The 20,337-nt window shown below is 47.4% G+C and overlaps 1 long non-coding RNA gene across 1 annotated transcript in view; it reads right to left on the bottom strand.

The window, feature by feature from the left end:
• The window catches only part of LOC311614492, a 175,057-nt gene extending 157,173 nt beyond the window's left edge, over positions 1-17,884 (bottom strand). The window contains exon 1 of the long non-coding RNA XR_014793679.1: positions 17,724-17,884. This is a non-coding gene — a long non-coding RNA (uncharacterized lncRNA). The remainder of the gene's footprint in view (positions 1-17,723) is intronic.
• Positions 17,885-20,337: the final 2,453 nt, after the last annotated feature.

Here is a 20,337-nt window from a genome sequence, read left to right as displayed (position 1 = left end):
TGCCATTCTGTGCAGCTGAGGGTGGCATTACAGCCACTGGGACACGCAAAACCCCCCTTCTGCCTGTATCACCCTCATTTGTCCCTTGATCGGGTGGTGCCAACTTCAATGTCAGTTTTGTGCAGCGGGCACCAGGCACCAGCCACAGCACATGCTGAGAACACCGGCTCATCCCATGTAAACACTCAACAGCCGAAACCGGTGTGGCTCAGTGGATAGAGCGTCGGCCTGCGGACTGAAAGGTCTCAGGTTTGATTCTGGTCAAGGGCATGTACCTTGGTTGCGGGCACATCCCCAGTGGGGGGTTTGCAGGAGGCAGCTGATGGATGTTTCTCTCTCATTGATGTTTCTAACTCTCTATCCCTCTCTCTTCCTCTCTGTAAAAAAAAAATCAATAAAATATATTTTTTAAAAAAGAAAAAGTTTAAAATAAAATAAACACTCAACAGCCTCTTGGGGTAACTTCTGGCAATTTCAGGAAAAGAGCTTCACCCCAAATGTTCCAAGTCAAAGAGACCTTTGACCCTTGGAATATCCAAATGCGTGTGTGTGCATGTGCAGACCTGCGTGCACATGTATGCTTTAAGAAAAACGAGGACAGCCCGTCTGGCCTGGCTCAGTGGTTGAACATTGACCTATGAACCAAAAGGTCACGGTTTGATTTCAGGTCAGGGCACGTGACCAGGTTTTGGGCTCGATCCCCAGTGGGGAGCTTGCAAGAGGCAGCTGATTAACGATTTTCTCTCATCATTGATATTTCTATCTTTCTCTCCCTCTCCCTTCCTCTCTGAAATGAATAAGAATATATTTTATAAAAAGGCATATGAAGACGAGAGAACTGATCTACTCTAAAACTTCGAATCCTTGATGAAAGGCATTCACATATTCATATGCAATGTAGCCATTTTATGGCACCGGCTAAAAACGCATACACAACCATGATGTAATTTTGTGAGTGTACATCGTATGGATCTGCCATTTGGGTGGGCCTAGAAAAAAGTGCTATGAAATAAAAAAAATAAATAAAAAAAAATCCAGCTTCTAATCAGTTTATGATCCTGGAGAATTTTCAGCCAAACTTATTGTGAGAGTAATGTATGCAGAAAGATGGCAGGGGAAAGAGTAGAAAGCAAAGAAAAACAACCCAGAAAGTCAGTTAAGTGGAATTTAAAGTCGTCAGGCTGCAGTGTAGAACTCCATTACCATATCTTTCTTTTTTTTTTTTTTTTAATAGTATTCTCTGAAAAGCACTCGATGTAATAAAGTCAATTTAAAATTTGTTCTCCCAATCTTTTGCATCTGTAATTTTCCCATTAAACGTAAATGCCCATGAGGCAAGCTATTTGCATTACATTGCATTTGCAGTCTTTAAAACAAACTATAAATCCGCCCCCCCCCCCCCCCTTGTTTCGTGTGATTGATGCTGTGTGTATAAATACCACCGTCGCCCTCAAAGGGGGCTGGCGGTGACAGTAAATTAAAGTTTGCAAGTCGGGGCCGCATCTCAGGGCCTCGGCCCTTGATCTTTCCGCAGCCTTGTTAACCTCAGTCCCAGTGCCCTCCTGAACTGCCCTCTTTCCCTCCTTCCCTGCTCTGACCTTCTTAGGAAACACCTTTCTGGCCAAGCAAGTCACACCAGGGCAGGAAGAGGCAGTTAACTGAACGGAGGCTGGCCGCCCTGAAAGAATCTGGGGGGGCCCCTTCTCTGTATAAACAATGGGCGGCCCCAGAGATGCTGATTGACTGGCCAAGACCCCAGGATGAGCTGCTTTCATGGGGACTGTCCTCTGCTCAGCGGCCTGGCTGTCAGGACGGGGCAGAACAAGGAGGCGTCGGTTGATCCTACAGGAGGAAGGAAAAGTTCCCAGCGATGATGCAATGGCCACTTATTAAATCGCCTCTCGTTATTTTACTCTCCATTTTGATCCTACAAACTGCTAGAATTTCTTCTTCTCCTTCTCCTCCTCCTCCTCCTCCTCCTCCTCCTCCTCCTCCTCCGTCTCCTCCTCCTTCTCCTCCTCCTCCTTCTTCTCCTCCTTCTCCTCCTTCTCCCCCTCCTCCTCCTCCTCCTCCTCCTCCTCCTCCTCCTCCTCCTCCTCCTCCTCCTCTTCTTCTCCTTTTTTTTTTTTTTTTTAAATCCCCACCTGAGGATATTTTTTCATTGATTTTTAGGGAGAGTGGAAGAGAGAGGGAAAGACAGAGATACATCCGTATGAGATAAACACATTGATTGACTGCCTCCTGCATGAGTCCCAACAGGGCCCGGGTCAGGGAGGACCCTGCAACCAAGGTACGTGCCCTTGATGGGAATCGAACCCGGGACCCTTTGGTCTGCAGACCAACGCTCTATCCACTGAGCCATACTGGCTAGGGGTGCAATGACTTCTTTCTCAAATCATCCTTTCTTATTAAAACGAGGAGGGCTTCCAAAACCTACTAAACAAAGCGAGGGGCTCTCTGTGACTTCAGAGGCCCCGAGGTCTCTGTAATTAAGTGTTGTCTCCAGCTGGCAAGCCCTGCCTTGACTCTGTCTTACTGCTGTTGGATCGGACTTGGGGGAGAGTCAGAATGGCGATCTTCGCGATCATTCTACGTTGATTCACGGATTCTCTTTGTGTCCCATCTCCGGGTGTGGCGATTCTTCTCTCAGCTTGTCACAGTCCACCCCTTGGCTGACCTTACGTGGTCGCTCCCCCAAATTGGGCCAGGGATGGATTGGTTCAGGGTGCATGGGGGGGGAGGAGGGGGTGGTTCTCACTGTTATCTCAAAAGCTCCCCGTGATTCTTTGTGCGTCTCCCCCCCCAGTAGAAAAGAAACGTAATTGTCAAATCCCACATCAAATTTTTTTCTCTGGCTGTGTGTGTCATAAAGGACTTCCAAATAGAAATGTAAATCCGCAGAGCCTCACAGCTCATATCTGCCAAAGTCTTGCGGGAGAGGCAAGCCTTCATGGATGGGGAAGAGATCCCTCCGGAAGGGAAAGAGGAGACACAGAGGAAAAGCAATTGGGCAGGGGGGGCAGGGAAGAGAGAGGGAGGCAAGGAGACAATAAAGCTAATTAATTAATTTAGGCTATTAATCTAGACCAAATGTCCTTTGGCGAGCTCCGCATCCGTGGGGCATCCCACGTGGATATTGACGGGGACATTGAAATATATTTGGAAAATAACACTTCTGTGGGTTCTCATTTTTTGTACGATTTTTTAATAATCCGGGTGGGAGAATCCCAGGAAGATCAGCATTAGGAAGCACATCCGCCTGGGAGAGATTTCTGGAGACTTCTTTTGTCTGTCCTTTTGCCTCTGAATGACATAGCTGCCCAACCACGGCACTGGCTCATTCGGTTGTCCAGACATCCTCTTCAAGAGGATAATTTGGCCTGGCCAGTGTGGCTCAGTGGTTGAGGTTTGAACTATGAACCAGGTGGTCCCGGTCAGGGCACATGCCCGGGTTTCAGGCTCCATCCCTAGTGTGCGGCATGCAGGAGGCAGCCGATCCTTGATTCTCTCTCATCATTGATGTCTCTCTCTCTCTCTCCCTTTCCCTTCCTCTCCGAAATCAATAAACATATGCATTTTTTTTTTTTTTTTTTTAAAAAGGCTGTGGGATTCATGCATTCTCCTCATCAAGCTTCTGCTTGGACAAGCCTTTCACACCCCAGTGGTAACGGAGTGAAAACTCGTATTGATTTGGTTAAAGATGCACATTTTTGCTAACATTTCCGCAAAGGACTCTTTGACACATATCTAGCCAAGCAAAGGAATGCTGGGAAAGTGGAAGGAAACAGGCATTTAGTCTCCACCCTGTGCCTGTCACCCTGTTTGGTGATTTCACATTGTCTCAACCTGTACAATTATCCTGTGAGATGGTCTCGTTTTTCTTTGTCAGTAAAACGGGAAACAGCGTCTAAGAACATTGTTCAAAGTCCCCAGAATGATCAGTGGCAGCGTTTTTGGGAGATTGTCCCTTTATTTTTTTCTCCTTAAAAATGTTTAAGAGCCTGATCAGAAATACACAATGTGGAATCCTTAAGACAGACCCTGAGAACAGAAACATAGAGACTGGCACCTTTGAGTAAACAATGGGGCTACCCCAAATTTTATGTATATGAGCTGTGAGCTTCTGTTCATTCCCATTCTTATTTTGAAGTCATATGTAAGACATATGACCAGAAGAGAATTGAGTCAATTCTACAATTTTCTTTTTATTCTGGGAAAAGTAAAAAATAAAAATAAAAAAAAATTATGAAGGGCATTTGAGATACCCTAATGCACCCTGAATCAAATGAAATGTATTTAAATAAACACTGCCTTTATAATTACTCAAAGTGTTTGTATACATTTTGGAGACAATATCCTATCTAATAAAGAGGGAATATGCTAATTGACCATCACACCCTTATAAAGATAGCAGCGCTCAAAGCCAATAAGGAGGGAATATGCTAATTGGGCATCACACCCTCAAAGATGGCTGTGCCCACAGCCACAAGATGGCGGTGCCCAGTCTCCTCAGCCCCACTAGGGCGGCAGGCGCATGGCATGTCTGGGCCCATCTCCAGGTGGGTCTGGCCGCTCCATGCCTGCCTCTGGTGTCCCACAGTCCCCTCAGCCCCTCAGCCTCCCAGGGCCGCCTGAGGCTCAGGTAACCAGGGCCGGCTGAGGCTTGCGCTGCCGGCAGTGGCAGCAGCAGAGGTGTGATGGGGGCATCGCCTTCCCCTGATCTCCAGTTCACCTCCCACCCCTGAGGGCTCCTGGACTGTGAGGGGGGCATGCGGGCTGAGGGATCCCACTCCAGTGCATGAATTTTCATGCACCACGCCTCTACTATATATATATATATATATCCCCTATTATATCATCGGTGGTAAAATAACTCCCTTCGTTTTATTTTTTCCTTTGTAGGCAAAACCGGAAAAACACTGCTAGCACAATGATAAGCCCAGAATCTTCCTGGGAGCCATATAACCAAGCCCGACCACCGACACAGACTTCACAAACAGACAGCATCATGGCTGACACTCACACTCACACCAGAAAACCAGAACACGGCCACGGACCCCGCTGAGGATGTTACACAACCGGGGCCAGCTTCCTGTGGGCTGAGCATCCTTGCCCTCACCGTCAGAGATGCTGCAAGCTCCGCCTTGCCATGGACCAATGTCCAACGCCTCCCCCTCTGGTACTGTGAGCGCGCGCACCTTTGCCTGGTCATTGCAGTTTCTCCGGGAATCAACCGGTTGTTAGGGATTACCTGGGGCAGCCAGAGGCGGAGCGGTGCTGATCCCTGGCTCCGTGGTGATCTGAGATATGCGGCACCGAGCCCCCATTCCAGCCCGAGCGCAAGGCAAACACAGCCCTTGCCTTCCGTCGCCCTATTAATTTGGGAGCGCTTAGATCTCAGCTCGCCTCAGTCGTCCTCAGATCCTGCCAATTAGGATAAGCCCCCTGTCCCCCTGGAAAGTGCCACCGTGCCGCGGGCTTGCCCGGATAATGATCATCTAACTTCGGGACACCTTGTCATTGCAAGAGGAATTAAAATTATAACTCTTCCGCCATCCCGGCGCGCGGCTTTCTGTGAGACCGCGGCGTGCCGAATGTCACGTAATATGCCTCTGTCGCCCTGTGTCCCCAGGTCCTGGATAAAAATGAAATGTGCATTTCATAAAGAGATCCCGGCGAGCGGTAATAAGGAAAAGCATTCAATCATAGTCAATTGGCTAAAGCGTTGGGAGTGGGCTCAAGCTGCCATCTTTTTTTCTTCTTCGTTTTTTTCTAAAAGGGATCGGAATAAAGGAATTAAAATAAAATGCATCTCCACTTCGATGGAGCTACATCTGTGGTGATATGAAGATCGTTTCCCATGGATTATGTTAGAAGCAGGGAAAGCAGCAGCAGACCCCTCAGCTACAATAACCGAAAAATTCTATGAAATAGAGGTTGTTGGAAGCATAACCCGGGATCAGGTCAAAATCTATGCTTGAGGCCACCGCTCCTCTCCTCACTAATAAAGAGGGAGGGAGGGAGGAGGCACATTTACCATGAAAACGTATTAAAAATCTGGCAATCCTGGGTCTTTGCAGTAGTGGGTTTCTATTCGGAAAACAGAAATGGCGCAAAGGATGTTCTAATTTCTTTTAAAAAAAATATATATTTTATTGATTTTTCACAGAGAGGAAGAGAGAGGGATAGAGAGTTAGAAACATCGATGAGAGACAATCATCGACCAGCTGCCTCTTGCACACCCCCCACTGGGGATGTGCCCGCAACCAAGGTACATGCCCTTGCCCGGAATCAAACCCGGGACCTTTCAGTCCGCAGACCGACGCTCTACCACTGAGCCAAACTGGTGCCAGCGGATGTTCTAATTTCTAAGAAAATGGAAAATGACATGTAGCTGTGTACTTCTATTATGCATATTGAATAAGCTTTATCTTCCTGGGAAGTGTTTTGTTCCTAAGGAATTGAATGGTGGTAAATAGAAAGAAATCAGTCCTCACAGGCAATAAGCGGTCCTCAGAGCGGTCAGACACACTTCCCGCGGGCATGCGTGAACGGGAAACACCTTCCAAAAACTTTGAACTCTAAGAGACAAAACGCAAACCGGTTTTTGGAAAAACCTAGTGCGAAGCTTTCTTTCCCCCCTTTTACCTACCAGAAAGCTTTTTCTTCTTCTTCTTTGGTTAATCCTCACCCCAGGATATTTTCCCATTGATTTTGGAGAGAGTGGAAGAGAGAGAGAAAGACAGAGAGAAACATCGATGTGAGAGAAACACATTGATTGGTTGCCTCCTGCATGAGTCCCGAACAGGGTCCGGGAGGAGCCTGCAACTAAGTACGTGACCTTGACCGGAATCGAACCTGGGACCCTTTGCTCCGCAGTCCGATGTTCTAGCCACTGAGCCACACCGGCTAGGACCCAGGAAACCTTTTCTGGGGCCAATATTACAGCTAGCACCTCGGGCTGCTCCCACACCGTTGGGAACTTTCATTCATTCTCATTCACAGCAAGAGAGACATTTCACTCTGTCTCAGCTCTTTATGAACAGATGCCACCGACTAGATAAAAACAAAGTTCAATAGCACCAGAAGAATCCAACATAAAAAAAAAAAAAAAAAAGCTTAAAACAGTAGTTGTTTCGAGAGACCTCGACAGGTCCCGGCGCTCCGGAACCCGGTCCCGGGCTGTGAACGGGCGAAGATTTATTCAAGCTCTCAGCACACTGGGACACGGAGACCCAGAAGCTCATTATCATGTCTATTAAAAAGCAGAAACTGGGGTACATCTAAGAAAAGATGTATTACTTTTTAAACCTCGCTGCAAAACTGCAGACCATCGGGGACGTGAACTATATAAAAATACTCTCAGTAGTAGAGGAGTGGAGAGGGGGTGGGATAGAGCGTCGCTCTCCCAAACAGCAGGCGAACAGAAGCCACGGAGGCTTTGAAAAGGTGGCTCTCTCGATTTTCTAGCAAAGGGAGTTTTGAAGTCAGACTTTGGTTCGACCAGGGGACTGACTGGAGGGACCACCACGCTCTGAGGGAGGTGACAGAGGGTTTGCTAAGCGATGACCAGTTAAATTCTAGTTAACCCCAATTAGAAACCTTCACCTCGGCTAATTGGATTAATTTGTCGGCAGGCAATATACTTATAAGGTATCCCGGAGCCAACTCGACCACTTTATGACGAGATAAAAAATCATTATGGCGCATGGTTCATTTCTTAAGAGTGGATCTATAAGCGATTTCTGCAAAGGTAGAACAAAGTTGAATTTGACTATAAAGTTGAAAGAGCCATTTATTATAGCTATTCCCTTGGCAGTCCGAAAAAAATATGCCCGGTAAGCAAATTTCCTCTCAATTAAAAGCTTTCCAAACTCAGGGTTTAATGAAATCTTAATTAAAGTCAATGGGAAGTCATGTTCAGAAAAAAATTTAAAGGTACTCAAATGTGTCCTTTTATTTCCCTCTTGACTGAGCTAACGGTACTGGCTGGTTTTGATTCTTCGCATTTGTGTGTGTATGTGTGTGTATGTGTGTATGTGTGTGTGAGTGTGTATGTATGTACGTGTGTGTATATGTGTGTGTGTATGTGTGTATGTATGTGAGTGTAAATATGTGTGTGTGTGTGGGTGTGTTGTGCACAGAAAATACACAATCCAGAAAAGCCTGTTGCACTTATTGATCTCACCACCCAATGACAAGCAGTGGCTCCTTCGTCATTAAAAGGGACAAGACGGCCCAGCTGGTGTGGCTCAGTGGTTGAGCACTGACTTAAGAACCAGGAGGTCACGGTTCAATTCCCGGTCAGGACACATGCCCAGGTTGTGGGCTAGATCCCCAGTGTGCAGGAGACAGCCCATCAATGTTTCTCATCACTGATGTTTCTATCTCTCTCTCCCTTCTTCTCTGAAAGCAATAAAAAAATATTCTTTTACAAAAAGGGACAGCATGCTACTACACCATTTCCAACAGTCCATGAAGACGGAGAGCAAAATTTGCTGGCAGGATTGTGGGACTCAATATTTAAGAGTAAAAGTGTAGTTTAATGCTCTGGTTTTGGTAGGGGATTGGTGGATGAGTCCGGTTTAAGGGAAATGGGACAATGCTGATCATGGGATTCCCCTTTGGTGGCAATAAAATCTTTTCAAGTTGGAGTGATCAAAGACTCTGTTATACTTGAACATACAACAGAAAGGACACAAAACATTGTATTTTAGAATTGGATAAAGGGCCAGTAGCCATATTTAGCGCTATCTGCCTCTTGGGAGAACCAGCACCCTCTAGAATCAATCAGACACAAGGCCAATATGTGCCTGAAGGAGGCATGGGGAGTCAGCTGTTCCCTAGGTATTCTCGGAGAACATACAGAGATTGTATTTATTTAGTCCACCATTTTTTCTTTTGTAAGGAAGATGCTAAGAATAGTACCTTTAGATTCTCTTCCTCTTTATTATTATTACTAGAAGCCCAGTGAACAAATGCAGGGGTGGGGTCCTTTGGCCTGGCCGGTGCCCTCTGGCAATCTGGGAACCCTCAGGGGATGTCGGACTGCCGGTTTTGGCAGATAGCTGTAGGCCAAGCCAGTGCATGAATCCATGCACTGGGCCTCTAGTATGCATATAAAACCTTTGGTTAATCTCTTCCTGCCCTTCCCTAACCCCTTCCCTCTGAGATTCATCAGTCTGTTCCATGTTTCCATGCCTGTGCATTGAGCCTCTGCCCCCTGATCGTCAGTGTGCATCATAGCTACTGGTTGAACAGTCGAATGGTCACTTTGGCCCATATATACATATACATATACATATACATATACATATACATATACATATACATATACACACACACACACACACACACACACACATATATATATTTAATCCCGAGGATATTTTCCCACTGATTTTTATTTATTTATTATTATTTAAAAAATATATTTTATTGATATTTTACAGAGAGGAAGGGAGAGGGATAGAAAGCTAGAAACATTGATGAGAGAGAAACATTGATCAGCTGCCTCCTCCACACCCCCTACTGGGGATGCACCCGCAACCAAGGTACTTGCCCTTCACCAGAACTGAACCTGGGACCTTTCAGTCCGCAGGCCAACGCTCTATCCACTGAGCCAAACCAGTTTCCACTTTCCATTGATTTTTAGAGATTGGAAGAGAGAGGGAAAGACAGAAACTTCAATGTGAGAGAGACACCTCAATTGGTTGCCTCCTGCACCAGCCTCAACCAGGGCCTGGGCCAGTAGGAAGGAGCCTGCAACCAAGGTATGTGCCCTGGACTGGAATCAAACCTGGGACCATTTGGTCTGCAAGCTGATGTTCTATCCATTGAGCCAAACTGGCCAGGGCTGATGCTCTTCCTTTTTAAACAAAGTAATTCATAGGAAGGAGACAGTAACAATGCTCATATTATGGACATTACTGACAACATCCCGGACGGTGTGTGTGTGTGTGTGTGTGTGTGTGTGTGTGTGCGCGCGCGTGTGTTTGTGCGCGCGTAAGACTGACCTAGGACCAGGCTATTGAATGGTCCTTGCCTATTACCCGAGACAGACTCCGTCATCACCTGTTGACAATAGAGAAGACAGAAAGCCAAGTGTGGGGATCAGGCCACAAGAATGCCTGTTGACAATAAATTATCAAAACAATAATCATGTTTAGCCAATCCCTTTGTATAAAACTGTTATTATGATTCCAGCGCCAGCTGTCTGAAACTTTAATTTAAGTGCTTGCTGGAGGCAAGACATTTGGAATGCTAGTTGAGAATGTTTTATAGCTCAAGCAATATGTTTTACCAACCTCAAATACTGTGATGATGGTTTAAATGGCGGCTATAATTTGTACGTGGGGGGCTCCAGGGTGAGTCTTGCTTCCTAGGGAAGTGTCTGCTGCATCCAAATCCAGTCATTTCGGGACCATCTGGAGCAGCCTATCCTGAGGGGCCTTGGACCCACATCTACCCGCCCGCAGGCGAGCACCACGGGCGTTAACTTTGGGGAAATTGCTTCAAGTTGCTGTGAGTTGGGAGAATCCTCAGAAAAGAAACGTTCTATGGGAGGTGCCATGGCTTAGTGTTAGGTGGGTTGCTGACTTCAACGCTCTCCCTTCATCATCATCACCAATGCTTCTTTGAAAATAATATATTTGTTATTGATTTCAGAGAGGAAGGGAGAGGGAGAGAGAGAGAAACATCAAGGATGAGAGAGAATCATTGATTGGCTGCCTCCTGCATGCCCCCTACTGGGGATCAAGCCCACAAGCCAGGCATGTGCCCTGATCAGGAATCAAACCGTGACCTCTTGGTTCATTGGCTGATGCTCAACCATGGAGCCATGCCAACTGGGCTCAATCATGCCCATGACCCCGGACTCTGGACAAGAAGGCAAAGTGAGATCCTGTGAGGTCATCAGCACCTACTCATGTTTCCCTGGTCATGTCATCGTGTGGGCGTATGGAGAACAAAGACATGATTCTATTTAATCAGAGCGGGCTCCAACATATAACCCATCTATAGGCATTTCTGCAATTGTCCTCATGCACAAATCATGTGCACTAGGAATTTGGGAAAGATGCTGGCAATTTAAGATTATATGCAAATGTATTATTTTATACTAGAATACTGGGAAGACGGTATAATTGTGGAGATGTCTTTAAATGAATATTAGTAACATTGTGCCACTTAAGAATTTACAAAACACATTATATTCATTATCGCATGGTCATAACAGCCTCTTCATCATGATACAATTTCGGTTTGCAGTGGATGAAACAAAAACTCAGAGAGGAGAGGATCTACAGGTCACTTATCTCCAAGGACCCAGGGTCCCGCCTGGGCATCCGGAGTCAACCAGTAACACGTACAGATGTGGCTTTTTGCAATTCCTTTTTCACTCACTAAATCGACCAAAATATTTTCAAGTAAAGGCTTGGCCCTTCATTTACAGACCCTACAACATCCAGCAAATACAGCTTCCAAAAATATCTTCCCACTAGAGTCCCCTAACTTCTAATAGCTATTTTGAGCATAGGAAACGCACTTAATAAACCTTGGGAATAACATCTAAAATAAAAACCATACTGTACCTCCCCCCCTCCCCCCCTCCCCCCCCAAGGAAGAGTCTAATCTAAAAATGTCTCCGGAAATTTTCTAGAACATACGATGCGGTGAGAGAGCATACCCAAACTATGGCAGATGTGTATGGGATCAAGACTGCTCCAACTCGAGTCACTGCCAAGCTCACTGACCCAGACAAGGAGACAGTCGCTGGACACCAGCAGTCAGACCACGTAAAGAACTGAAATTGTCCTGAAGACACCTGATTACACGCCTGCATTCCATCCCTATGCCAAGCTCATGGTCTCAGCCCCCAAACACACTTCTGACAAAAGCTTCCCAAAGGGGACTGCAGAAAACGATGACCCTCCAGCCTCTGGCGGCTGCCATCATCGGCCCAATGCCCCCTAGGCTGGGCGCTGGGCACCCCTTCCCTTAAATTTATTCAATTTCTCTTTATCCACCGGCTGGCATGGCTAGTTAGCCTGCCTGTGTGCTACCATGTTCACCTTTCAGAAGCGCTGGCACATTTCAGTGTTAGGAAGTGCCTACTACGAAAGGAACTTTCCACCTTCTACCAAACTGGATTGGCCTTGGATAGGACTCAACAGCTCTACACGAGGAGTGGAGGGCAGTTTTGTGAGGACTCTTCTCTCCAGGCAAGAAAAGTGATAAAAGACACAACTGGAAGGGTGCTGAGGTCACAGTTAAGTCTCCTCCCCTGGCCTCTTTGCCTGTATTCACATACTAGAGAGACAAAGCAGCTATTTTTAAAAATAAATTTTACTCAGAAACACACACACACACACACACACACACACACACACACACCTCAGAAGGATAAAAGATGATTTGGGAATAAAAAACATTTCTGTTTCCATTATACCGTAGCGGCAAATGGAATTCAAGTGCATTTTTCATCCTTACCTTACTTTCATATAATGCATTAAGTAAGTCAGTAATGCCTCTCAGACAGACTCAGAGATTGCATTCCTGTAACGGAGGTCAAAATCTCATTGAGGAGTCGTGATTCTGGGTATTGATTTTTATCATTTCTCTATTCACGACTTTTTCGTTTATTTCTTTTCTCCCTTGACCCGGAGGAGAGGCCGCCGACTAACAAAAGCTCTGGTGCCATGGAGACTCTGGGCGGATAATACTGGCCCCCATTAGCAAGTTGAGAATCCTATCTCTATACTACTGAGTAAAAAAAAAAAAAAAAATTATAGGAAAAGAAAGAGGTTATCAGTCATACAATTTGTCTTCTCCTGCGATGCAGATTAAATGGTTATAACTTCATTGGACTCCCATCGACTTGACATCTGTCAAAAGGCTGGGGTCACTTCCTTCCATTAGCAAGGGTCTCCGTTTCAACAATCCCGTCCATGCCCATATTCATGTCAGATATAATTGTCTCCTCCTTGCCAATCTCCCCCTGGTAATGGGATCAACAAGTGAAAGTAGGCACCCTTCTTGTCCACAAGTTGCAAGGAGACGACGCTGGCTCGTCTCAGGGACGCGAGGGCAGAGGGCAGAAGGGGCAGATAGCGCCTGGACCCCTTGTCATCTGGCGTTCTCTTTCATTTAGTTCCCGACGCAGACACTTCCTATGGCGCCAACCCCTCCGAGGCAGAATCGCTTTGCAACGAACATGCTGCCATTGAGTGGACGCCAGAGGCTCCCTTGCTGGGTATGATCCATCTCCCCTCAAACGGTGTTAGACAATGAAAACTCCTGAACATGCAAAAAGAGGCGAGGCATTGCATAAACATAATTTGTCTTGGGGAAAAAGTAGGCACGTTTTGGGATTTGGTTTCAGTGCAAAGAAGTGTCCCATTCTAATATACTTGACCCATGACCCCAACCTCAGCTACTCTGCGGATCTGGGCACTTAAAACCTGTTGTGCTAAATGACACGTTGTGCCTCTTGTGGAGGTTACAGAATGTGTGGAGAAGGGATGGAAATGTCAATTCTTAATCCATATTTTTGACTGCTTCAAATTATTTTTTTAAAAAATATCCGTTATTGATTTTCTACAGAGATGAAGGGAGAGGGATAGAGAGCTAGAAACATCAATGAGAGAGAAATATCAACCAGCTGCCTCCTGCACACCCCCTACTGGGGATGGGCCGGCAACCAAGGTACATGCCCTTGACCAGAATCGAACCTGGGACCCTTCAGTCCGCAGACTGACGCTCTACCCACTGAGCCAAACCGGTCTCGGTGCTGCTTCAAATTCTTATTCATGTGAGATTGATCCTGGATTGTTTCAGGGGAGACAGGAATCATCTGGTAAACCAGTTGTCCCATCACTTGGTGTGTGGGATCAAACCCGTGAGTTTGCTTTAAGATCACCTACTCTTCCCCACGTGCATTTTTGAGTCTGAGGCTGTTGTTGGATAGTTACAAAATCACCAGCATGTGAGGTGGGTGTGGCTAGCGGAGGAAAAGCACCTGTGCAGGATGCATTTTGAGACAGAACGCCAACCTATTAGCACAAACACCCCGTGGCTACTCCTTGCTCAGAGACATCTCTCAGGACGCCATCTTCCCACTTTTTATTAATGTTCTCTGTGCTTCTCTTCTTCTAAACATAAAAGCCGAGTTAAAGTGGCTGGAGGATCCTTATCTAAACAGTTCTACTGAGTGAGTGCACAATTGATGCGTTGCGCAGGAATTTATTTACTGGATTTCTAGGATTATTCCAATGTGTTTAGAGTTACATTTGTATGTTCAGTTCATAACATCAGTGGTGAGAAATGAATAAAATAACCCGGCTAACCACTGTAATGCTTTCCCCCAACTGGCATAGGACAGATAACCTTGATATTGGAATGCTATATATTATTAAATATTATAGTCATTGTTATGCATTCTTAAGTATCATATTTATATGCATAGTATATATGATACATACATATACTATATTATACACATATTTTATATGTACATGAGAGGCCAGGTGCACAAATTCGTGCATGGCTGGGGTCCCTCGGCCTGGCTGGCAATCGGGGTCAATTGGGGCAGTCTCACCCAGTCCCAATGGGGGCATCTAGGCCAGCCGGCCAGGGGAGGTTGGCTGTGAGAGCTCACTGATCATCCAGGGGTCAGATCCTGTGTTGAGAGTCTGCCCCCTGGTAGTCAGAGTGTGTCATAGTGACCAGTCTACCGGTCATTCAGTCAACTGGTCGTAATGGACATTTAGGCTTTTATATATATAGATAACTATGTGTACATAAACATTTTTATTTATATATAATTATATGTATATACATAATCATGTGTATGTACATAATTTTATTAATATGTTCTGCAATATGGTTAAGAAAATATATTTAATAAAATATAAATATGCTATTTAACATATTATGCTATATAAAATGTGCCTAATAAAGTAAATATCTTTAGTACAACACACTGAAGCTATATCATGGGGTATGAATGTTGCATTCCTTTTTTTTTTTCCATATATTTTATTGATATTTTACAGAGAGGAAGGGAGAGAGATAGAGAGCTAGAATCGTCGATGAGAGAGAAACATCGACCAGCTGCCTCTTGCACACCCCCTACCGGGGATGTGCCCACAATCAATGTACATGCCCCTGACTGGAATCGAACCTGGGACCTTTCAGTCTGCAGACCTTCGCTCTACCACTGAGCCAAACCGGTTTCGGCTGAATGTTGCATTTCCATAAGCTAGGATCCCCCTGGACCCAAACACATGTGCTCTATTTTAAAATTATTTTCCCGCGTTGGGTTGATGGGGTTTGTGAACTGCCAAGCCACGCCCCCTTTGTCCCACTCTGAAGTCTGCGCCAAGTTCTGTGGCTCAGGCCGAGCAGAAATAAACACGGCTCCCAGCACTCAATCGGGCGGGGAAACGCAGGGTTTTTCTCACTATTGAAATCATCCCTTTCCGGCTCTCCCGCGTTCCTCTGCCTATTTTCTCCCAGAATCTGTTTGCAAAACACTTTATGGAATTGGCAGGTTATTTGCCCCGCTTCTGCATTGCCGTCTTCCTAATTCAATTGCAATTATTTGTAAACTGCCGCCATAACTCTTCCTTGGCTAATGTCTGCAGACTGTTTGCTAAACAATAAACTTAATCATGCATTCATTGTTGCAAATGTCTCCAAATGGCTTCCGAGGAGCGCTGACTTGACATTTTTGCCTCTTTGCAAAGCCGTGAAGGATGCTTTCTGAACAGATACCAAGTCTTGCGACGTTTAGTCATTCTATTAGCCGCACCTCTTGCCACCACTTGCAACCTGGCAGGGCCTATTTTCAGGGTCAGCCAGCAAGCGGAGCCATCCTGTAGCTCTAAAGCAGGGGTCTTCAAACTACGGCCCGCGGGCCACATGCGGCCCGCAGAGGAGTCTGATCCGGCCCGCCAGGTTTTTTGGGCAGTGAGCGCAGCCGAGGTGTTACAGTAGGAATTAGTAGTTCATATAGTCCGGCCCTCCAGCTCTCTGAGGGACCGTGATCTGGCCCCCACTTTAAAAAGTTTGAGGACCCCTGCTCTAAAGGGACCTGGGCTGGCGGGAAGGCACGGGGAGGGGTGACTAAGAAGGACCTATGACAGGTGGCACAGACGAAAGTTGGGGTGTCTAAACACCTCTCGAGGATTCACTTAGCATGAGCACCGAGTGTCTGGCAGCTTTCAGACCCTGTGAGGCCCTTTGAGGGGTACCGGCTGTGATGACAGAGGGCTCTCATTGGGTGTGAGGATGAGAGGAAGAGAAAAGATCACAACAGCATCTAATTCACAAGCCTAGAGCTCACGATGCTATTAATTACAATGGACAAATTGGGATGAGGAACTGATTTGGGGAGAAAGGCGAGAAATGTGGCTCAAAATGTCCTGATTTCAGCCCAGCTGGTGTGGCTCAGTGGTTGAGCATCAACCTATGGACCAGGAAGTTGGGGTTTGATTCCTGGCCGGGGCACATCCCTGAGTTGTGGGCTCCATCCCCAGTTGGGGGCATGCAGGAGGCTGCTCTGTATTCTACCTTCACCACTTTGAAAAGACCCCGCCCATGTGGCTCATGCCCACTAATATCTGAATGAATAAAAGCAGAATGGTGTTTTGCACGCTACCAAGAACATGATGCTGGTTCAATAAACATCCATTGAATGAATGAATGAATGAATGAATGGAGATTTTAGGGCTGAGGAGACATGTCTCCACTTGTAGGCAGAAGACAAGAGCCAGTGGGGGAAAGATAGGAAGTAGTTAGTAGCGTGAAATGTAAATCCATAATCACAGAGTCAGCCCCGGAAGTCAAGACATCTGGATTCTCACATCGGAGGCACCAGGGCGGATGCTGACTGGGGGCCTCTCCAGGGTGGGATGGCGCAAAGGAATGGGGTTCCTCAGGGCCAGCTAGGGGTGCTCCAGTCACCAAGAGAGGACACCATAGCTGGCATCTGATTCCCGGGAAGGTAGCATTTAAGTCGGGCCGGAAGCAGACAGCGTGGCGGGTCCCCTCCAGAGAAACCAATTTCCCCAGCCTGCAGGTCTCTGATCTAACGGAGAATGCGCTCTAAGCCAGAAACCCGGGCTCTAGCTTTGGTGCTGGGGTAGCGAGGAACACCCAGCATCCATACATCCCAGAGCCCAGCCTGAAGTCCCCTGTGATCAGTCCCCGCCGCAAACCCTCGCTGGAGGCACGCGTTCTGCCCCAGCCTGGGTGTCTGCTGCCACAGACAAGCCTACGTCAGCGGCGGCTCAGCAAAGCCGGAGTCCCGATTGGCCAGCTCTGCAAGGGCCTCTTCTGGGGAACCCCTGTGAGGTCTCCCTGAGCATTCCATCAGAACCAGAGGGTTCCCTCTTGTGTCACTGGCCACAGGATATCACTTCTAAAGTGCCCAAACAATGCCACCAAGCCAGCCAGCCAGCTCCTGCCGGCTTTCTAAGAACGCTGATTTGTGATGAAAACCACAATCCCAGCTTCCACATGCGGTCGGACTGGTGCAGGGAACGGCACTGCCTCCTGCCAGAGCATCCCACACCCCCCCTCCGGCCGCAGCGCCCAGCACAACCTCTCGGCCCGCACAACCTCAACCTCCCAGCCTGAGCCCGCCCGACTCCCGGGGCCGACTCCTGCTCAGCCAGCGTGAAAGCGAATAATCAAAGGCCATTGAAAGAGGCGACACTTACTTGAACCCGTGTCTTCCCGCGGCTTTGGAGAGGTGCAGCAGGCATAAAATTTAATATTGATTGTTGGGGCGCACTCGCCACCCTTCGCAGCCGCTGCAGAAGGGCGAGTGACTGCTTTGCATCCATGCAGGGCAGGTCCCCGGGACCCTCGGCTGAGAGGGGAGGTTTTTCTTTTTCCTTTTTTTTTCTTTTTTTTCTGTCCACTCCTCTCAGGTGCTTCTCCCCTCCTCGCCTCTAGTCCCCCCATCCCCTCCTGCTCGCTCCTCTCGGCTCCTGCTCCAGTTTCGGCTGTCATTTCCCCGCTCTCCCGAGTGCTCTCAGCTCTCGCTCCAATTTCCCGTGGCTTCTCCCAGGGCCGCCCTCCTTCCTGCCTCTCTGACCCTCTCCTGCTCGCCTCCCCTTCTTCCCCGGCTGGTCCTCTCCCCGCCGGGGGCTCTGCCTCAGCCTGAGCCCCAGCTTCCGCGGGCAGGCAGCGCACTGCTGAAGGCAGCAGGCAGCAGTGTGTCCGGTCTGCTCTGGGTGAGTCCCAGATTCCCAGAAATAAAAGGGATTTTCTTTCCCGTCCTCCTAAAGGCGAAAGTGAGTCCCACCTCCCCCAAATATTTCCCCACCACCACCCTCTTTTTGCATTCTATCTGCAGATGGAGTGATCTAAAGAAGGTCTCTTTTTATAGCCCTTGGTTGACAAGAGCAAAATAAAAGGAGCTGATGTATGAAATCGCATTCCAATACCATTCTGTTCAAACATTTTCTTTAAATGTTTTTAAAAATTTATTTCAGAGCAGAAAGGAGAGAGATAGAAACATCAATGATGAGAGAGAATCAATGACTGGCTGCTTCCTGAACACCCCACACTGGGGATTGAGCTCACAGCCCGGGCAGGTGCCCTTGATGGGAATCGAACCCGGGACCTTTCAGGTCACAGGCTGAAGCACTAACCACTGAGCCACACCAGCTAGGGCCAAAGTTATTTTCTAAAGACGCTCGGGTGGATTTCCAATGAGGATCCAGGACAGTGTGAGCACAGAGCTGCTGGGAAACCACAGTTCCTTCCAGTAATACTCCAATGAACAGGTCACGTGTGGTCAGTGACGTTTTCCCAGCGTCTCTCTCCCCGACCAGTTGCATCTAGAAACAATGGGCTTCTCACAATGACACGTGACACGATGCACATTATTCTCCAACTTGTTCATGTGTGGGACCCTGGACACGCTGGTCTGGACTGGGGGGAGCAAAACTCTCAGGAAATGTGGGAAGGCATCCACAGCTGCCTTGGAAATAAGGACTTCTTCAGCCAAAGATGGGAAGGGGCTCTTTCCATCTGGTTGTTCTAGGCCCGTGGTCGGCAAACCGCGGCTCGCTAGCCACATGCGGCGGCTCTTTGTCCCCTTGAGTGTGGCTTTTTCACAAAATACCACGGCCTGGGAGAGTCTATTTTGAAGAAGCGGCGTTAGAAGAAGTTTTAGTTTAAAAAAATTGGCTCTCCAAAGAGATTTCAATCGTTGTGCTGTTGCTATTTGGCTCTGTGGACTCATGAGTTTGCCGACCACTGTTCTATGCAATTCTCCCAGCTCGGTGGGTCAGACTAGTCCCACATTAAAGAACCCACTCCTGCTCATATTAAAGGTTACAGAGCCCAGTCAATGGCTCAGTGGTTGGGCATCGGTCTATGAACCAGGAGGTCACGGTTCTATTCCTGGTCAGGGCACAGGCCCAGGTTGTGGGCTTCATCCCCAGTGTGGGGCGTGCAGGAGGCAGCCGATCCATGATTCTCTCTCATTGACGTTTCTCCCTCTCTCCCTTCCTCTCTGAAATCAATCAAAACATATTTAAAAGTAAATAAATAAAGATTACAGAGACTGTCAGGAGATATTGTAATTCCTAGGTCATGACCACGGATGAGGGTCTCCTCGCCTAGAATCTTCCCAGCCCTGGCCCTTGCCAGGCCTCTGCTCCCCTTTGTCAAACTGGCCGGTTGTTCTGGCTTCTCGTGGGAAACATAACATTTCCGTTGGGTGGGAATCTGCACGCACGTAACAGCGGAGAACGTTTGCCTTGGAAAGGTCAGAGGTTAACACTGTCCACACTGGCTCTTATGTTTGCCAAGGGCTCTCAGAAGTTACAAACGGCACATTTATCTCGTTATTCTCCTTCCAGATGGCAGAGGGGCGGCGGGGGCTGTGACGTCCAGCCCGCATGGATGCAGCCGGCTTTCTGAGCGGCTGCTCTGTGCCCGGGGCTGTGATGACGGGGGCAGGGGTCACAGAGATGGGTGAGCCCAAGTTCCCTCCGGTGAAAGGGCAGGTCAAGGGTCAACCCAAAAGCCTTAGCCACATCCGAGCAACCTTCACCCCAGACAGCCTTCTTCACACAAGAACCCTGGCGTGAAACCTCTTCTGAGAGAATGAGCATGAAACACACGAATGGAAGGCTAGCTTTATGTTATCTTTTTCACCCATTACTTGCAAAATCCACACTCCCCCAATACACGGTGCAGAGAGAAAGAGGCAATGCACATTTAGCCCCATGGAAGTTTCTGACTATTCTCTGATTCTTTTTTTTTTTTTTTTTTTTTTAATATATTTTATTGATTTTTGCACAGAGAGAAAGGAGA

The sequence above is a fragment of the Pipistrellus hanaki genome (assembly GCF_964339955.1).
Source record: "Pipistrellus hanaki genome assembly, chromosome: 21".
Classification (NCBI taxonomy): Eukaryota; Metazoa; Chordata; class Mammalia; order Chiroptera; family Vespertilionidae; genus Pipistrellus; species Pipistrellus hanaki.
Note: the sequence above shows the minus strand (reverse complement) of the source record. Positions and strands in the feature narration are given on the sequence as shown.